The sequence below is a fragment of the Somniosus microcephalus genome, unplaced genomic scaffold (assembly GCF_052327205.1).
Source record: "Somniosus microcephalus isolate GS21.2 unplaced genomic scaffold, FLI_Smic_1.0 unresolved_chr3, whole genome shotgun sequence".
In the NCBI taxonomy this organism is placed as follows: Eukaryota; Metazoa; Chordata; class Chondrichthyes; order Squaliformes; family Somniosidae; genus Somniosus; species Somniosus microcephalus.
Genome location: NW_028225181.1, coordinates 62,516,089 through 62,536,026, shown reverse-complemented (window position 1 = coordinate 62,536,026; position 19,938 = coordinate 62,516,089). Strand labels below are relative to the sequence as shown.

The 19,938-nt window shown below is 42.0% G+C and overlaps 1 pseudogene across 1 annotated transcript; it reads left to right on the top strand.

Moving 5' to 3' along the window:
* The first annotated feature begins 3,466 nt into the window (after nucleotides 1-3,466).
* Nucleotides 3,467-19,215, top strand: LOC147091619 (Ig heavy chain C region, secreted form-like; annotated as a pseudogene). Its single transcript, XR_015075228.1, has 7 exons — nucleotides 3,467-3,580; nucleotides 3,700-4,013; nucleotides 5,287-5,323; nucleotides 14,713-15,009; nucleotides 15,539-15,853; nucleotides 17,961-18,269; nucleotides 18,767-19,215. The product of XR_015075228.1 is annotated as an Ig heavy chain C region, secreted form-like (transcript).
* The last annotated feature ends 723 nt before the right edge of the window (nucleotides 19,216-19,938 follow it).

The window sequence follows — 19,938 nt, the reverse complement described above, 5'->3', positions numbered from 1 at the left end:
AATCAACTGGTGGGTACAGATTTTCTCTGTCTAGCCTATCGAAACACGTCATAATCTTGTACACTTCTATCAAATCACCTTTCAACCTCCTTTGCTCTAATGAAAACAAATCCAAATTTTCCAACATCTCCTTCTAGCTAAGATCTCCCATCCCCGGAACCATTCAGGTAAATGTCATCTGCACCCTCTCAACGGCCTTCACATCCGTCCGATGGTGTAGTGGCCAGAACTGAATGCCATACTCCAGTTGTGGCCTAACCAGCGCTCTGTAAAGTTTCAGCATAACTTCACTGGTTTTGTACACAATACCTCTATTTATGAAGCCCAAGGTCCCATATGCTTTGACATCTACACTTTCAATATGTTCTGCCACCTTCGGGGACTTATGCACATTAACTCCCAGGTCCCTCTGTCCCTGCACACACTCTAAAACTGTGCCTCTAAGTGTATATTGCCTCTCTCTGTTCCTTCTGCCAAAAGGAATCACCTAACAATTCTCCTTACTAAATTCCATCTGCCACTTCTCTGCCCACTCTGCTAGCTTATCTATATCCTGTTGCAGTCGATTGGTATCATCGTCACTCTGTCCCACACCTCCAAGTTGGGTCTCATCAGCAAAATTAGAAATTCTACTCTTTATTCCAACATATCCAAATCATTTATATATAAATATATATATATATATAGCAAAAACCAGAGGCCCCCGCACAGACCCTTGGGGAACACCACTGTGCACCATCCTCCATTCTTCAAAAACAGCCATTTACCACTACACGCAGTCTTCTGTCCTAAAGCCAACTCATTATCCAAGCTGCCACTGACCCACCTATTCCATCAGCCTCATTATATTTAAGCACAATTCTATGCAGTACTTTGTCAAACGCCTTCCAAAATCCATGTGGACAGCATCCATTGCATTCCCTTCATCAATCCTCCCTGTTACATCATCAAAAAATTGAAAAAACTATTTATAATGGGAAGAGACATGCTCAACTTGGGAGCGGAATGGTCAATGTGACATTGCTTTCTAAACAAGAGCCCGCAAGTGAATGGGTTATCAATAAATGTTAAAGATATTAAAGGCTCTACAATTACATTTTGAATAAAACGAAATAAAACGTTAAAAAAAATTGTGATTTGAATCCTTTATCTTTGTTGAATTCTCTAGCAAAATTTAAGAATCATGTGTTTTGTACACACACACCGACACACATGTATATTATATACATATATGGCAAATACATTGTGTGTGCTTTTTCAGTTGTTCATCTTAACCAGATGAGTTAGTGTTCTGTATGGACACTAGGACCCTTCATCAGCCCACCCTGTGGGGTCATGGTTCCAGGCTCCATCTAAAACAATCTGTGGGTTGCTCGAAAGCTAAATGGAAAATACTGCAGGAAAAATAATCCTTAACTAAAAAATCTGTGAGCAATTGGCACAGAACAACACAAGTGTAAATTTGTAAAGCTCGATCCATCCATCCATCCATCGTCCATTTATCTAATCCTCCATCCATATATATATATGTATATATATATTTATATATCTAACTACTGCCTATATATCTATCGTTCTAAATCGCTATCTCGCTACTTGTCTATCTGGCTATCTATCTATCTATCTAGCTAGCTATCTATCAATCTATTTATCTATCTATCTATCTATCTATCTATCTATCTATCTATCTATCTATTTATCTATCTATTTATCTATCCCCCCCCCTCTCTCTCTCTCTCTCTATCTATCTATCTATCTATTTATCTAGCTATCTGTCTATCTATCTATCTATCTATCACTCTCTCTCTATCTATCTCTCTATCTATCTATCTATTACAGGGCTGTGAAGAGCTGGACAGATCCTCCAGCTGACTGCTGTCTGAGACGTTGGATATATTTCCATTCCTGTGAGATGGGAAGAGTTACAACTAGATATACAACTAAAATAGTTAATTTTTCTCCCGTAGTGTTGCTGGGTAGATTTGTATATAAATAGGCCTGATTGACAATGTAAAGGGTTTGAAGTTGACTTTCAGCCAAGTGGTCAGTAATGAGGAAACAGATCTTTGATTTACTGCACTGAACCCCCAGATGCTTCCTGTAAACGACACTGGGCGTTCAGCCTCGCTAACGGCAGTCGGCTGGGTTGCTGCCAAATGCTGTATGGGGCAGATTAGCGTCAATATGAATGGAATCATGATGAGATTTTACTATTTGAGCATTAAATGATTCAGTAGCGCTCTTAAAAGAAAGAAACATTTTAATGATATTAAATTGTAACAATGATTTTCGGTAAACTCCATGCTCACAATATCACAAAATAGGATCCGAAAATAGAAATTGATCCATATGGTATTCAATTAAATCTATTTTCAAATAAAGTTAATTCTAGATAATTCAGCCCGTTTATTCAGTACTGCATGAAGTGCTGGGGAGAGATTTAATGGACCCATACACACAAGTTAATGAGCTGAGTGGGAATCCCAAAGTAAATAATACAGCGGTGGAATTGCCTTGAACCCGCTGGGCTACGTTGTATATTCTCAGAGTTGTGTGCCTGATTTAAACTGAAGGCTCCCTTATTACTGATTAGCAGCCACGCACTGTGCAGTTTAATTTGTGCTGATTTGGATTCCTGAACAAGCCCGCTCACAGCCCAGCTACCAATGGGTAGAGACATGTCCAGTTTGTGATATCTTTCAGCGGGAGATAAAGCATTTGATCTTGTGACATTCTGTAACATACCGCTGTGTCCTGATATACTGTGTTCCTGATACCAGTGTATGTTACACAGTAGGTCGTTATTAAAGGTCGCTGCAAGGATTTGGATGCCGGGGTTTACTGATCGTATTATCGGTTGTCATTCACCGGCTTCTCTCTTAAGAAGCTGATCTGAAGCGGGCGGGCCCCAAATTGTTATGTGTCTCTGTCAACTCAATCCTTAATTATCAGGCAAGCGGCCCTATCATACAGCTAATTTTATAAAGGACTGTCTTAGGGTCACAGACTCGGGGGCAGTTAGAGAAATACAATGAAAGACACTTGTATAATGTGGGGGTATTGTACTCGTCTCCAGACACAAATCGTGCAGCTATAGACATCCACATTGTAAATACAATCACATTACCCAATCCCGCATTCAGTTACATAGACCTAAAGCAGTTCATAATATAGGGGATACTTTATTGGTGCAGAGTGAAGGGATAGGTACCGGGAGATGGAGTAACACACACTGGCAGTCTCTTTAGCCCTGATAATGTAATTTAAAATTAGAGATCCACTCCTCCTTTAATATTGAGGATATAAAGGGATTAATTTACAGACCAGATGTAAGTCCTTTCTCTTGGTGATGTGGACGGTGTGACGTGGCTCCAGCAGACACCTCTATCAGTGAATCAATAGGCGGCGCCTCTAACCACGCCCCCATCTGCCGGGTATTTAACTGCCGGTCACTGGGTCCGTAATACAAGAATCCGGGAGTGGGTTTGCTCAGTGAGTTCCTGCCAGAACCATTTCCCACACATTGCCAGGAGGATGAAGTCGGCGATTTTTCTCAGTCTGTTGCTGGCTTTCTTATCCGGTGAGTAGATTTTATTGTCCAAGGCTCTCAGTGTTACTGTTTCAGTGTTAGTCTCTCTCTGACAGAGTCGGAAATCATTTCACCAGGATTAATCCTCGGGGTTTTTGATTTTTTTTCAGGTGTCCAGTCGGATGAAATAGTGTTGACTCAGCCCGAGGCAGAGACCGGACATCCCGGGAACTCCCTGAGACTGACCTGTAAAACCAGCGGGTTCAACCTTGGTAGCTACCCCATGAGCTGGGTCCGACAGGTTCCCGGACAGGGGCTGGAGTGGCTGGTTAGCTATATCAGTTCATCCAGCAACTACTACGCCCCCGGGATTGAGAGCCGATTTACTGCGTCCAAAGACATTTCAAACAACATCTTCGCGTTGGACATGAAGACCCTGAAGACCGAAGACACCGCCATCTATTACTGTGCTAGAGACCACAGCGAGAGAAACCAGGGCTGGACCCGTACAAGAACAGACCGAGGGGAAATTCAGCAACTTCCATCATAACCTGACGGTCAGTAATTGTATCAAATGCAATATTAACGGCCGTGTTCAGAACAAGATCACAAGCCGCTTTTTACAGAAATAACAAACTGAACATTCAATGGTAAATGTCTAACCCACTAACCGATGTATGGAGATGTTCTGGTTGTGCTCCTGTTTACAGTTAACAGTGTCAGCAATTGTAGAGCTGGATATGATGCTCGGTTCAATCTGACTGATACCAGGAGGGAGTTGGTTGGAACCATGTTCAGTTTCATTCAGTTTTGCATACTGTTGGAGTAAATTCTAAAATGGATCAGAAATGAATGTCTATTTGAAGTGAATGTCTATTTGAAGTGAATGTTGAGAGGCAGTACTGCACAGAGAGTGAGTGCAGTATTTGTGCGGGTTTCTGTCACTGTGGGAGTATATGGGGCTCACGGTGCTGTACACAGCGAGCTCCTCATACAAAAACCCCAAACTGGGAGTTTGCTCAAACCTGCGATCATTACCACGCCAGGAGCTTCGCAGGAATTTAGGCTTACATACACATAATGAGTAGAAGTAATATATATTGTATTAAAGTATAATGTGTTCTGCATTATTAATGTTGATACTCATGTTAAATCTGCACAGATGCTTCACAAGTAATCCAATCCCTTCTATAAATATAATGACCAGAACAAACTGACATATCTCACTGGTGCACTCTTAGTGGAGTCGGAACCAGGTTTTTTAGACTGCTGTGGAATTTAATCTCTGTATTTTACAGTTAACAGTCCGCCGGAGTATTTGACACGATGTGTCTCACTGTGATATACTGGGTGGCACAGCAGTTAGTGTCAATACAAAAACCCCTCAGCACTTATTGACTGAGTTTGGGTCAGTGATCGCTTTTACAATCCAACTGTATATGCAATAGAGTATTATTTGTGTCCAGCACTGTCCTACTAGCACGTTTCAATATGAATACACTGTGATATTTATTCATTCAACAGTTGGTGATTTCGATAAATGTTCTTGGGCTACTCTGTGAAACATAAACCATCACGTTATTTTGTGAAGAGCGAAAAGTTTCCATTAACGCATTTAGCATTTTATGAAGATCCAGCGTGATTTTCTTTGCCCTGGGATATGGATATTTAAACTAATGTTGTGTTTCTGTCTCTTCCCTGCAGTGCCGGTTATTGTGTGACCAGCCCGGGGAATGTAACACTGTGACTATCTCGAATACTGGGGACAAGGGACCATGGTGACGGTGACTGCAGGTAAGAAACATGCACTCATTCAGTAACTGTTGTCTTCGTATTTTGATTTTATATTTCTGTTAATTTTAACAATGAATTCGTTCACTGAAACTTGGGTTCGGTCGATCCTGTATTGAGATTTTTTGCAATGTGTTATTTGATTCTGCTGCAATGGGATCATCGATTTAAACTGTTTCTTCACTGAAACTGCTGTTGAGGGCTTGAGTCTCTGATTGATGTGATTTGTTGTTTATCGGCTGATGAGATTGTGGGCCTGGGTTACTTTAAAAACCTAACGGTTTTTAAACTGATAGGAGTTTTTGCAATGTTTAATCTCGGTGACATCGATTTTTCTACAGGTTTTCTGATCAAAACCAAACATTGTGTTTAAATGTGTCTGAAAGGAGATTGTAGGCACAAAACAGAGAGCGTTAGTGCTCAGAAATAACCTTAAGATATTTTAACGATTTTTTATTTGTGATACTTACAAGACATCTATTAATCTAATGTTCATGAACGTTTATATTTAGTACGTGATATGTTACTGTAATTAAGAAATTCAAAATTAACAAATTAGCAACCGGAACAGAATTAAATTAATATTACTTGCAAAATTAGTAATATCACCCAATATTATTAAAATATGCTATAAAATCAATATTAATGTATTGAACATGATCTGTCTAATCACAACTCTGCCATCATTATTTTATATTCCTGCTTATTTCAATAATGAATTAGGTCAGTGACAAGCGGATTCGTTGGATTCTGTATTGAGGTTTTATGCAATGATACATTTGATTCTGCTGAAAGAGTTTATAGAATTAAGCAGCTGCTCCATGAAAGGTTCTGTCGCGGGATTCAGCCCCTCGGTGACATGATTCAGTGTTGATCTGCTGAGGAAAGTGTGGATTCAGCCCCTCGGTGACATGATTCAGTGTTGATCTGCTGAGGAGAGTGTGGATTCAGCCCTCAGTGATGTGATTTAGTGTTGATCTGCTGAGGAGAGTGTGGATTCAGCCCCTCAGTGATGTGATTCAGTGTTGATCTGCTGAGGAGAGTGTGGATTCAGCCCCTCAGTGATGTGATTTAGTGTTGATCTGCTGAGGAGAGTGTGGATTCAGCCCTCAGTGATGTGATTTAGTGTTGATCTGCTGAGGAGAGTGTGGATTCAGCCCCTCAGTGATGTGATTTAGTGTTGATCTGCTGAGGAGAGTGTGGATTCAGCCCCTCAGTGATGTGATTCAGTGTTGATCTGCTGAGGAGAGTGTAGATTCAGCCCCTCAGTGATGTGATTCAGTGTTGATCTGCTGAGGAGAGTGTGGATTCAGCCCCTCAGTGATGTGATTTAGTGTTGATCTGCTGAGGAGAGTGTGGATTCAGCCCCTCAGTGATGTGATTCAGTGTTGATCTGCTGAGGAGAGTGTGGATTCAGCCCCTCAGTGATGTGATTTAGTGTTGATCTGCTGAGGAGAGTGTGGATTCAGCCCCTCAGTGATGTGATTTAGTGTTGATCTGCTGAGGAGAGTGTGTGTCTGGTTACTCTGAATACCCAGAATTTGTGAAACTATTTGCCGTTTCTACAATGTTTAATCTGGGTGACATCGAGCAGCAGCAGGTTTCTGATCTAAAGCAAACATTATATGTGTTTCAAACTATCACAAAACAGGAATGTTTTAGAAATAAAAAGTAATTGAAGGGTATTTAAAGTATCTTTATATTGAAGTGATAATTATGCATTTAACTATTAATCTATAGACTATTATGCTCATATTTAATACGTGAAATGTTACTGTAATTACTATCTACATCATTAACAAGTGTTCAGGTTGTAGTTAATTTTAATTAATATTAATCAGCGATAATAATGCGATAATGTCTCCCAATATTACTAAAATATGCTACAGTAAAAATATGAATTACTAAAGTTTATTCACCTTCCACAGTTCTGCAGTACACTGGGGAAAATTAACATGAGCGGAAAAGTTTATTCGCCTTCCACAGTTCTGCAGTACACTGGGGAAAATTAACATGAGCGGAAAGGTTTATTCACCTTCCACAGTTCTGCAGTACACTGGGGAAAATTAACATGAGCGGAGAAGTTTAGAGGCTGGAGAGAGTTGTTAATTATGCCTGCAATGATTCTCATAACATCCTGATTTCACCGCTGTGTTCAGATGGATTAGGGATGTTTTAAACAGATGAATGACGGGTTGTATTCAAATACTACTTAAATCCGTGTTGTAAATTGCAGTTTGTCAATTTAATATACGCGGCGAGTTATGAAATTCATACTGTGCTGCCGAAACCATATTATTCCTTCAATAATATTGATTGTTTGACAGTGAGACAATTATCACTAAACTACTCAGCAAGTCCAAAGTCTAAGAGAAAAAAGGTCGCTGGCAGTCAAATAATTGTTCATGTGATTCTATTTTAATTCAAGGAAGGTTCAGACTGCGTAAGGCTGGAGACAGAAAAATAATCTATTGAAAGTCAAACATTTTAATTTAAACACAAGAGGTTCATATTATCTTAAATTAAAAACAACATCCTGTCTCCCATAGCTCTGCTCTATATGGGATAGAACGAAAGGCAAAGGACAGATTATTTCTGAGAGTTATGTTTCATTCTTATTAATATTAAATTGATTAACAATATTTCTCCTCCAATTGCTCAATAAGTTTCAGTGCCGCAGATGGTCTGAATGAATTGTTCTCCTCCAGTTTTATTTGATCATAATGTAAATAGCAGACTATATATAATAATGAATTTACGGGCATTCTGAGTTACAGGAGTAAAATATAAAGGATTGTCTGTGTTATTAAATAGCAGAGGCTATGTTACTGACTGCAAACTGCACCGGTGGTTTTTAATTAACACAAATATTTGTTATTTTTAAGATTGAGGAGAATATTTCAACTCGAGAGTCCAGCTTTAGGTAACAGGTGGTGTTACAGCCCGTCGGTAGTTAGTGAGATGTGACCCCGGCCGGAAATTGTACTATTTAAAACAGTCCACTCCGAAATCCATAATGTGAAATACACTCTGAGAGTAGACAGACTTCAGGTTATATCAGAGTTCAGAAAAATGATGAGATTGAACACGTGTAGGCAGAGAGCTGGAGAGTATTACATTTTCCTGATCATTTTTAATGATTCAAATGTGATTGGATTTAAGTAAAAATAATACATTTATCTGATTGTATTGATGTATTATACTATTTAATATTTTAATTATGTCGAATTATCCTTCCAATTGAAGTAAAACCCTATTATATCAAAAGTAAATAGTCAGAATTAGGTTTAAAATTACTATTAATTAATTTTATTAATAAGGCTGCAGATGACAGGCAACACAATGAATTTCAAGCAGATTCATTTCATTACACAAGTTCCAGGAGCGGGTGGTTCTGAGGAGGAAGGGCCAGAAAGGCTCACAGAATATTAACACGGAATCACCAGTGGGGACCCGAATTTCTGGCCCAATGAATTGATAATCTTTAAACATTTTGAGTATCAGCTAATTATTGAATGAGATTGGCGTGATCCTGAGCTCACTTTCTGAATAAACATTTTCAGGAAGTGACGGTAACGCTCCAGAAAGCAGCGCCGATTCTGATCTTCCGGGAAGCTGGAAGTTATTTTGACAATTTAAACAGATAGTGTAATGCTTTACTCAGTATCTGACCCGTGTTGAACCTGCCCTGTGAGTGTTTGATGGGACAGTGTAGAGGGAGATTTGCTCTGTATCTAACCCGTGCTTTAACTGCACTGGGAGCGTTTGGTGGGACAGTGAAGAGGGAGTGTTACTCTGTACCTAACCCGTGTTGTACCTGCCCTGGGACTGTTTGACGGGGCAGTGTAGAGGAGGTTTTATTCTGTATGTAACCTGCGCTGTACCTGCCCTAAGTGTGTTTGATGGGACAGTGCAGAGTGCGCTTTACTCTGTATCTAACCCGTGCTGCACCTGTCCTGGGAATGTTTGATGGGACAGTGTAGAGTGAGCTTTACTCTGTATCTAAGCCGTGCTGTACCTGCCCTGGGAGTGTTGATGGGACAGTGTAGAGTGAGCTTTGCTCAGTATCTAACCTGCGCTGTACCTGCCCTGAGTGCGTTTGAAGGGCAGTGCAGAAGGAGATCTAGCCTCCTACTTACAATGACGTGGAGGTGATGGGCACGTTCAATACAGATTCACCTTCTATCCAATCATTGCTATATGTGAGCTGGAACGCTTTAATGAAAGTGTATTTGAAGCTTTATGTTGTATATAATTGTGCTTTACCTAACTGAGCAAATTGTAAAAGCATTTTATGGAGAAGTTATTTTGTATCCAAACTGTGCTTTTGTAGAGCTGGGAATCGTTGATGGGACAAAATGGTAAAAAGTTTTACTCTGTTTCTGAACCGAGTATCAACTTGCCGCACAGTCTTTGGTCGGACCGTGTAGAAGGAGGTTTACACTGTATGTAGTTTCTGTTGTATGTGAGCCGTGAATATTTGCCTGGGCAGTGCTTATGGAGCTGTTTTCTCTATCTAACTCGTCTTGAATCTGACCTGCTAATTTAAAAATATATCTATCTCTTACTATATTTGACCCGGAGAGCCTGACAGGACAGTGGAGAGGGAGCATTTCTCAGCATCCAAACCTTGCTATTCCCGATCTGACCAGCAGGTTAATTCAGAGCGATCGTCATTCTATCTTATCCGTGCTATATCGGACCTGAGAGTGCTTGGTCAGACCCTTAAACTGCAGCTAACCAATAACTTGAGAGTGCTCGAGTCAGATATATAACAATAAATTGTTCCATTGCCCAGGTTGAACAAGGCACATTTATTGATGGCAACATTTTTTGGAAAACATGCCCAAATTTGAATAAAGTGTTAATGTTTAATCATTTTGGATATCAGCTAATTATTGAATGAGATTGACCTGATCCTGAGCTCACTTTCAGAACAAACAGTTTGAGGAAGTGGCTGTAGGGCCAGAAGGCAGCACCTGTTCTAATCTGATGGGAGGCTGGAAGTTATTTTAAAAATTTAAATGCAGAAAGTTGATAGTCCCGCTCGGTGTAACCATCTTGGGAACTTTAAGTTTGACATCATAACTTCGTTCATTTTTCTTTTGAAAAGGGACAAATTCGACCGAGTTGCAGTTATTGGACTGGGTCACAACACAAGGCAGACAATCACTGAGCTGCACTTCTGTGAAACAATTAAAGATTTACATTCAGCCTGCAATGAGTCATCATTCACAATGAGCTTTAAGCCTTTATAATATAACCAAGTCACACATTTGCGTCAGATTGCTCAGATCCCTTTGTTTTAAATATCCTCTTTCATTGTAACAAACAATAAAATAGATCTGATAGAAGTGGCATAAAAATAAAACAAAAAAGGTGACTCAATCGCGGCTAACAAGGGAAATTAGGGACAGCATAAGATCCGAGGAGAGGACATATAAGTTAGCCAGAAAAAGCAGTAAACCTGAGGACTGGGAGCAGTTTACGATTGAGCAAAGGAGGACAAAAGGATTAATTAAGAGGGGGAAGATATATTCTAGAGTAAGCTTGCAGGAACATAAAAACTGACTGTAAAAGCTTCTATAGATATGAGAAGAGAAAAAGATTGTTGAAGTCAAGCATAGGTCCCTTGCAGGCAGAATCAGGGGAATTTATAATGGGGAACAAAGAAATGGCATCCAATAAAATACATACTTTGATTCTGCCTTCACAAAGGAGGATACAAAGAACCTCCCAGATATGTTAGGGTACATAGGGTCGAATGAGTGGGAGGGATTGCATGACATCAGTATTTGTAGGGAAATGGTGTTAGGGAAATTGATGGGATTGAATGCTGAGAAATCCCCAAGTCCTGATAATCTACATCCTAGGGTACTTAAGGAAGTGGCACTGGAAATATTGGATGCATTGCTGGTCATCTTCCAAAATTCTATAGACTCTGGAGCAGTTCCAATGGATTGGAGGGTAGCTATTGTACCTCCACTATTTATAAAGGGTGATAGAGAGAAAACGGGGATTTATATACTGATAAGCCTGACATCGGAAGTGGGGAAAATGCTAGAGTACATTATAAAAGATGCAATTGCAGAGCACTTGGAAAACAGTGACAGGATCGGACAAAGTCAACATGGATTTAGAAAAGGTAATTCATGCTTGACTGTTCCACTGGAAGTTTTTGAGGATGTAACGGATAGAATAGATAAGGGAGAACCAGTCGATGTGGTGTATTTGGAATTTGAGAAGGCTTTCGAAAAATCCCGCATAAGGGATTAGCGTGCAATGTTAAAGCACATGGGATTGGGGGTAAGGTAATAACTTGGATAGAAAACTGGTTGGCAGAAAGGAAGCAAAGTGTTGGAATAAACGGGTCTTTTTCTGAGTGGCAGGCAGTGACTAGTGGGTACTGCAGGGTTCAGTGCTAGGACCCCAACTATTCACAATATATATTAATGAACTAGACGAGGGAACTAGATGTAATATCTCCAAGTTTGCAGACGGCACAAAGCTGGGTGGGCGTGTGTGCTGTGAGGAGGATGCAGAGAAACTCCAGTATGATCTGGACAGGTTGGGTGATTGGGCAGATGCATGGCAAATGCAGTATAATGTGGAAATATGCGAGGTTATCCACTTTGGTGGCAAAAACAGGAAGAAAGATTATTATCTTAATGGCAATAGATTGGGAAAAGAGGAAGTGTAACGAGACCTGGGTTACCTTGTTCACCAGTCGCTGAAGCTAATCATGCAGGTGCAGCAGGTGGTTAAGAAGGCAAATGGTATGTTGGCCTTCATAGCAAGAGGATTAGAGTAGAGGAGCAAGGATGTCTTGCTGCAGTTGTACAGGGCCTTGGTGAGACCACACCTTGAGTATTGTGTGCAGGTTTGGTCGGCTTATCGGAGGAAGGATTTTCTTGCCATGGAGGGAGTGCAGCGAAGATTCACCAGGCTGATACCTGGGATGTCGTATGAAGAGAGATTGGATCGATTAGGCTTATATTCGCTAGCGTTTAGAAGAATGAGAGTTGATCTCATTGAAACTTATAAAATTCTGACAGGACTAGACAGACTAGATGCAGGAAGGATGTTCCCCATGGCGGGGAGTCCAGGCCCAGAGGTCACAGTCTACGGATAAGTGGTAAGCCATTTAGGACTAAGAGGAGGAGGAATTTCTTCACCCAGAAAGTGGTGAACTTGAGGAATTCTCTGCCACACAGGGCAGTTGAGGCCAATTCATTACATATTTTCAAGAAGGAGTTAGATATATTTCTTAATGCTAAAGTGATCATGGGATATTGGGAGAAAGCAGGGACAGGGTAATGAGTTTGGATGATCAGCCATGATCTCATTAAATGGTGGAACAGGTTCGAGGGGCCGAATGGTCTACTCCTGCTCCTATATTCTATGTTTCTATGTTTCAGAATATGAAGTGTTTCCTTCCATTAAATCGGGAAGAACAATTTCCGCTGACTCCTCTAGAATCAGAGCAACGTACATCACAGGAAGAGGCCATTCGGCCCGTCCTGCCTGTGCCGGCTCTGAAAACTGTCCAATTTCCTCAAAAACCCCAGCCTTTTCCTCCTAACCCTGCAAATGGGTGCTCTTCAAGTACATGTCCAGCCAGCTGGTGCTTTCCAGTAATTAGCAACCCTCTTGTGGGAAATACCCCAATTGTCCCGCTAGATCTTCGGGAAATTATTTTAAATCTGTCACCTTCGGTTAACAACCTACTTGCCAAAGGAATCAGTTTCTGCCTATTTGCTCTAGCAAACCTCCCATAACTTTGAACAGCTCTGTTAAGTCTCCACTTAACCTCTGCTCTAACTAGAATATCCCAGCTTCTCCAATCTCTCCACAACTGAAGTTCCTCATCCCTGGTAACTTCCTGGTAAACCTCTTCTCTACCCTCTCAAAGGCCTTTCATCCTTCCTGAATTGTGCTGACAGGATTGTGCTCAATACTCCAGCTGAGGCCTGACCCCTGATTTGTAAAGGTTTTGCATAGCTTCCTTTTTTAAATAATCCGTGTATCTATTTACAAAGCCCAGTGTCCTATACGCCTTCATAACAGCTTTATCAACTTTCCCCGCCAACTTCAATGATTTGTGTATATGCACATCCATATCTCTCTGTTCTTGCATCCTCTCAAAATAGTACCATATAGATTATACTGCTTCTCCATGTTGTTCCTCCCAAGGTGCGTCGCTTCACACTTATCCACACTAAATTGCACCTACCATGTGCCTGTTCTTTTCACTAGTCTGTTTAAGTCCTCCTGAAGTCTGCTACTATCCTGCTCACTATTTGCTACTTTGCCAAGATTTGAATCATCTGGGAACTTCAACATTGTACTCCCTATACCCAAGTCCAGGTCATTTTTATATAACAAGAACAACAATGGTCCTCATACCGATCCATGGGAGACCCCACTGCATTATTTTCTACAGTTTGTACAACATCCGCTCACCACTACTCCCTGCCTCATATAAATGTATAATATTTAAGTGTTACCAATATTAGATTTTTATAGAAGAAACCTCTCCCCATGATTAGATTATGCTCGATACAATCAGCAACAAGAGGTGCCTGTTACGACCCAGAAAGCAGCGCCTGTTCTCACTGGTGGGAGGTCATCAGGTACTTTTGTAACTGAAATGGGCCATTTAAAGAGACACTACCATTAACCGGATTTCGGAATCATATATTATAGTCGGATAGTTAATTGAGTGGGAGCGAGGAGGAACTTCATGAAGCATCCATTCAATAGAATGGGACAGAGCACAAATGACAGGGCGTTGAAGTACATCGCTCAAATACTGAGCAGGAAAGAGATAGATTCGACCCAATCCCGATTCATCTGCAGCTTTTATCTTAGAAACTAGCCGTGAAAAAGTTTCCTGTTCAATTCTGTGTGTGTCGGATTTGAGCTGATGTTTTGCTAGTTTTATAAGCGCGGATTACGCTGTTACTTTTGAAGTAGAGTCACTGCTGTTTTGTAGGGAAAAGCATTAGTCAATTGACACAGAGCAAATTTCCAAAAACTGCAATGAAGTAAATGACCAGAAGTGGTGTTGATTGATAAATAAATGCTGGCCGAAATTGCAGGAAAAACTCTCTGCCCTTCTATTGTAAGATCGAATGAAAGATACCTTATTGAGGTGAGGTGAAAATGTTCTTATATTTGCAATATGATAGAACTCGGACAGAGAGGTGTGTTCCCGACCAGGGGGTCGGCAGGCGCGTATGATGGACCTGACAAAAGCGCAAATGCCGCTGTAGTTTTTGATCGTCAAATGATGGAATGAGTTTATCCTGGAGTCAAATTTCGCGTTGTTTGGTTGTTTTATGAGCCCGGATTACAGATTCTAACTTGCCTAATTGGCCATTCTTTCCCAGCGACACCATCTCCTCCCACCCTCTACATTCTACTCTCCTGTGAACCACCCAACACAGACGGCTCCATCGTTTTCGGCTGTTTGGCAATGGACTACAACCCCGAAATCACCAGCGTTTCCTGGACAAAAGATAAACAGCCGATCAACACTGGATTGATGACTTACCCGTCAGTGCTCAACAAGAGGGGAACCTACACACTGAGCAGCCAGTTAACCATCACCGAGTCAGAAATGGGGAGCAGCACAATCTACTGCGTGGTTCGACGAAGAGATTCCGTGTGGATCGTTCCAGTGCCAGGTTAGTGTAGTGGGATGCAGGGGCAAACTGTGAAAAGCAGGGAAGTTATGTTCAACTTGAATAGAAACTTGGTTAGTCCACACTTAGCGTATTGTGAACAGTTCTGGTCTCCACTTCACACTTAGAGTACGGAGCACAATCCTAGACTCCATATCACACTTCGAATACCGTGTACAGTCCGGTTACCTTCTCACACTTGCAATACTGTGCAGACTTCTGGTCACCGTATCACACTTAGAATACTGTGCACATTCCTGGTCTCCATATCACTCATAGAATACTGTGCAGAGTTCTGGTCTCCATATCACAATTAGAATACTGTGCAGAGTCCTGGTGTCCATATCACTTTTAGAATATTGTGCACAGTCCTGGTCTCCATATCACACTTCGAATATCGTGCAGAATTCTGGTCCTTGGAAATGCCTTGCTAATGTGTGCCAGATAGTAAAGGACTTGTTTAATGATAAGGACACTATGCATTTCTTAATCATTTATTTTGCAATGAATGTCCAAAACATGTATTCCCCAGAACGTGATACAGTGGTCCATCCAACTGTTATCCTCACGGCGAGTTCCAGTGACCAAATCACCAGCAGCAGATATGCAAAGGTCGTGTGTTCAATCATGGACTTCCATCCAGAGTCACTGACCGTGAATTGGCTGAAGAATGGACAACTCATGCATTCGGGCTTCATCACCTCTCTCGTCTGTGAAGTGAACGGGACCTTCTCGACCACCAGTCTGCTGACAGTCCCCGCCGGCGAATGGTTCAGCGGCTCGGTCTACACCTGCCAGGTCACTCATGAAGGGGTTACCCAAAGCCGAAACATTGCCAACTCTCAGGGTAAGAGGCACAGTCGGGGAGTTCCAACCCATTTCCAGTGCCGCTCTGAGTCAGAATTTTATTGGAATTAGTCCATAGCACAGCACCGTTTCTAATTTACAAGCAAACACTTTGGTGTTTCCTTCCGATGTAAGTGGGATTCCTCAAGGTTTAGGATTCCATCCCTTCACCAGCAAAGAAGAATTCCCTCAGCTGTAATGTCAGACAGTGAGTGAGGTGTCCTTATTTTCAGATTTACCCTGTGTTAGCTCTAATTATAATATACAATCATGCAGTTTGTGTTTCCTTCGGATGTAAAAGATAATTAAGAATTGGCTTTATACAGCGCCTTCCGGGACCTCAGGCTACCGCAAATCGATTGACAACCAATGAATTACGCTTGAAATGTGGCCACTGTTGTAATGCACAAAATGAGGAAGACATTTTGTGCACAACAATCTCCCACAAACAGCAATGTGATAAAGACCAGATTTTTTTTTTGTGATATTTGTTGAGGGGTAATTATTTGCCATGGCACCGGAAGAACTCCCCTGCTCATCTTTGAAATGGTGCCATGGGATGTCTTATGTCCAATTGAGAGGGCAGATTGATCCTCGCTTTAACACCTCATCCAAAATACAGTGCAGCGCTCAATCAGTACTGCATTGGGAGTGTCAGTTTCCATTCTGTGTTCAAATCTCTGGAGTGGGACTTGAACCAACCATCATTCATCAATTAGGATTCCTCACAGTTCTGGATTTAATAACCTCGCTATAGGTTTCCCTCGACTCTGATGTCAGACAGTGAGTGAGGTGTCCTTGGGCTCCGGTTTATCCTGAGCTGGCTGATCATATTCCGAGCGGCCGTAGGTGTCTGGAGGCCTTTACTGATGATTTTCCAGGAACCCACTGCTAGAAAGGTCATTTACCCTATTTAGAGAACTGTGTTCAGTTCTGGGCTCCACACATCAGGCAGGATACAATGACCTTGGAGGGGGTGCGTTGCAGATTTACCAGAATGTTACGGGGCAAGAAGTATTACATTTTGAGGACATATTGCACTGACTAGGCGTGTATTGCTTTGAGTATAGAAGATTAAAGGGTGAACGAATTAAGATAATTTTTGGAATTGGTGGCCATATAGAGAGAAAGTATTTCCTCTGCTGGAGAAGTCCAGAACAAAGGGGGATAATCTTAAAATTTGAGCTAGGCCGTTCAGGGGTGAGGTCAGAAACCACTTCTTCGTGCAAAGGGCTGTGGAAATCCGGAACTCTCTCTCCCACAAAGCTGTTCAAGATGGGCATCAATTGATAATATCAATACTGAGATTGATAGATTTATGTTGGGCAAGGGTTACAGAAACATTGCAGGTAGATGGTGTTGAGGTGCAGATCAGCCATGATCTCATTGAATGGTGGGCCAGGCTGGATGGGCTGAATGGCCTCCTCCTGTTGCTGTGTTTCTATTGCTGCCACGAGGTCATATTTCATTCTGAGTCTCTCTCACCAGGCATGAGAAAAGCTCACTATGACAGAAATAAACAAACTACCTCACACCGGCTTTACAAATTATTCCCCACCAAAAACACCCCTTTGGAATTCCAGCTCCCGACAATTCACTTCTACTCTGAGTATTCCTACACATTTTCATCGCCCCAAATATCGGAACAAGAAACCAGAAGATTCAGTTTTTTCTTGTTGCACCGAAAATCATGGATTTTATTTGACAGCCTTTTTGAAACAGTGTAATTTTCGTGAAGAGCTCTTGAACCTGGGGACAGAGACATTATAATGAGCGGAGATGTGTTCGGGCACCAGGATGTATGGACGGGCATAAAGGAGCAAGGGATTATGGGAAGAGCTGTTTTCAGTGCGTAAATAAATTGCACCCGAACTTATTCATTGTTTAACGCCGGGTAATTGCTTCACAGCCCATTACAGGAGTTCTGGGGGCAAATACACAGGAAATATTAAAGAGTCCCCCAGAATCGTTGACAATTTATTGTCATTCCAATAACGCTGGTGCTTAATCAACAGGGAGATTTATTCTGCTTGAGTCAGAAATGGGTGAATACTGGTGTCCTGATTCTGAAGATGAAACATTGCTTGACTTTCATTTCTGTTTCACAGATTGTTCCTCATGCAGCGATCTAGTGATTACTCTTCACCAACCGTCACTAGAACAGGTCTTACTGGAGGCGACGGTCACCTTAACCTGCGTCCTGTCTAATGGTCCTTATGGAGTCACCGTGACCTGGACCCGAGGAAAGGAATCTTTGAAATCAGAGATTGCCGTTCAACCTGGAGAGGATCCCAACAGCGTGATCAGCAAAATAAACATCTCGACACAAGCCTGGCTGAGTGGGGATGAGTTCTACTGCGTGGTGAGCCATCAGGATATGCCAACTCCTATCAGAGATTCCATCCACAAAGAAACAGGTGAGCAGTGAGAGTGTAGCAATAAGTGAGACACTGTGGCTGTTTCCTAGGTTTGAGTAAGGACCAATTCGTTCTATTATGAGTTCTAATGGACTACTCTGATCATTCAGATTGATAATTCCACTAACTAAATACCCTGGGAACCGAGGTAATGCACTTAAGGGGAAGATAGATAAGTTCATGAGGGAAAACAGAATCGAAGGATATGCCATTAGGGTTTAGATAAATGAGGTGGGAGGTGTCTCTTGTGGAGCATAATCACCGGCTCAGAGCTGTTGGGCCGAAGAGCCTGATTCTGTGCGGTAAACCCAACTCTTCAGGCTCATAGAGAAGGATTGCATATCAGCCAGCTCAGGCTTGGAAACCGAACAGGGTCCAGAGGAGAATATAAATCCTTTAAAAATCGGCGTGAAGCACATTTCTCTCACATCTAACCATTGCTTCCATTGTCTCTGGAATTCTCCAGCTTATTGTTCTTTATTCTAATTGTCCTGCAGCTCAAGATCCGCGGCAACCGTCCGTGTCTGTCCTCCTGCCCTCGGCAGAAGATGTCTCCGCTCAGAGGTCCGTCACCCTCACCTGCTTAGCGAGAGGTTTCTCCCCACGAGAGGTCTTCGTCAAGTGGACCGTTAATGACAAGCCGCTCAATTCCAGCAACTACAAGAACACCGAGGTGTTGGCGGAGAACGGCAGCAGTTCCTTCTTCATCTACAGCCTGTTATCCATTGCAGCGGAGGAGTGGGCCAGCGGCGCTTCCTACTCCTGTGTGGTGGGACATGAAGCGATCCCCTTGAAGATCATCACCAGAACGGTCAATAAATCCAGCGGTAAAGAATGCTAATGAACATTTCCCTTGTACTGATGGACTCCGTTAATTCTTGTCAATGAGAAACACTCGCTTGCATTTAAGTTCTTAAATAAACATCAATAAAGGTCTTTTCTTCCATTCCTGAGTTAAAAACACACCTTTCAATTAATTTTGTTTCCATTTTTGCCAAGGTTTCAGGTCGATTACCTTTCGGCAGCCCGTTTTGATGAAGGGTCGTCGACCTGAAAGTTTGACTCTGTTCCTATCTGCACAGATTCCGCCTGACTTGCTGAGTTTTTGCAGCCATTTCTGTTTTTATCCCAGTTACCATTGTTGTCCATCCCTTCAGAATTGGGGACATTTACATTTCAATAATCGCAGCAACTGCGAACTGATGTGAGGGCCACAAACGAGCACGAAATATACCCCCACCAGAGAGAGAGGGAAGGCCAATTGTTAACCCACAGTAGCCTCACTGTCCCACCAGAGAGAGGGTAAAGGGCAATTATTAACCAACTGTACCCCCACTCTCCCAGCACAGAGAGGGGAAAGGGCAATTGTTAACCCACACTAGCCTCACTGTCCCACTAGAGAGATGGTAAAGTGCAATTATTAACCCACTGTACCCCCACTCTCCCAGCAGAGAGAGGGGAAAGTGCAATTATTAACCAACAGTACCCCCACTGTCTCACAAGATAGTGGGGAAAGGGCAATTGTTAACCCACAGTAGTCACACTGTCCCACCAGAGAGAAGGGAAAGGGCAATTAATAACCCACTGGACCCCTACTGCCCCACCAGAGAGAGGGGAGAGTGAAAATCTTCACTCACTGTATCTCCACTCACCCACGAGAGAGATGGTA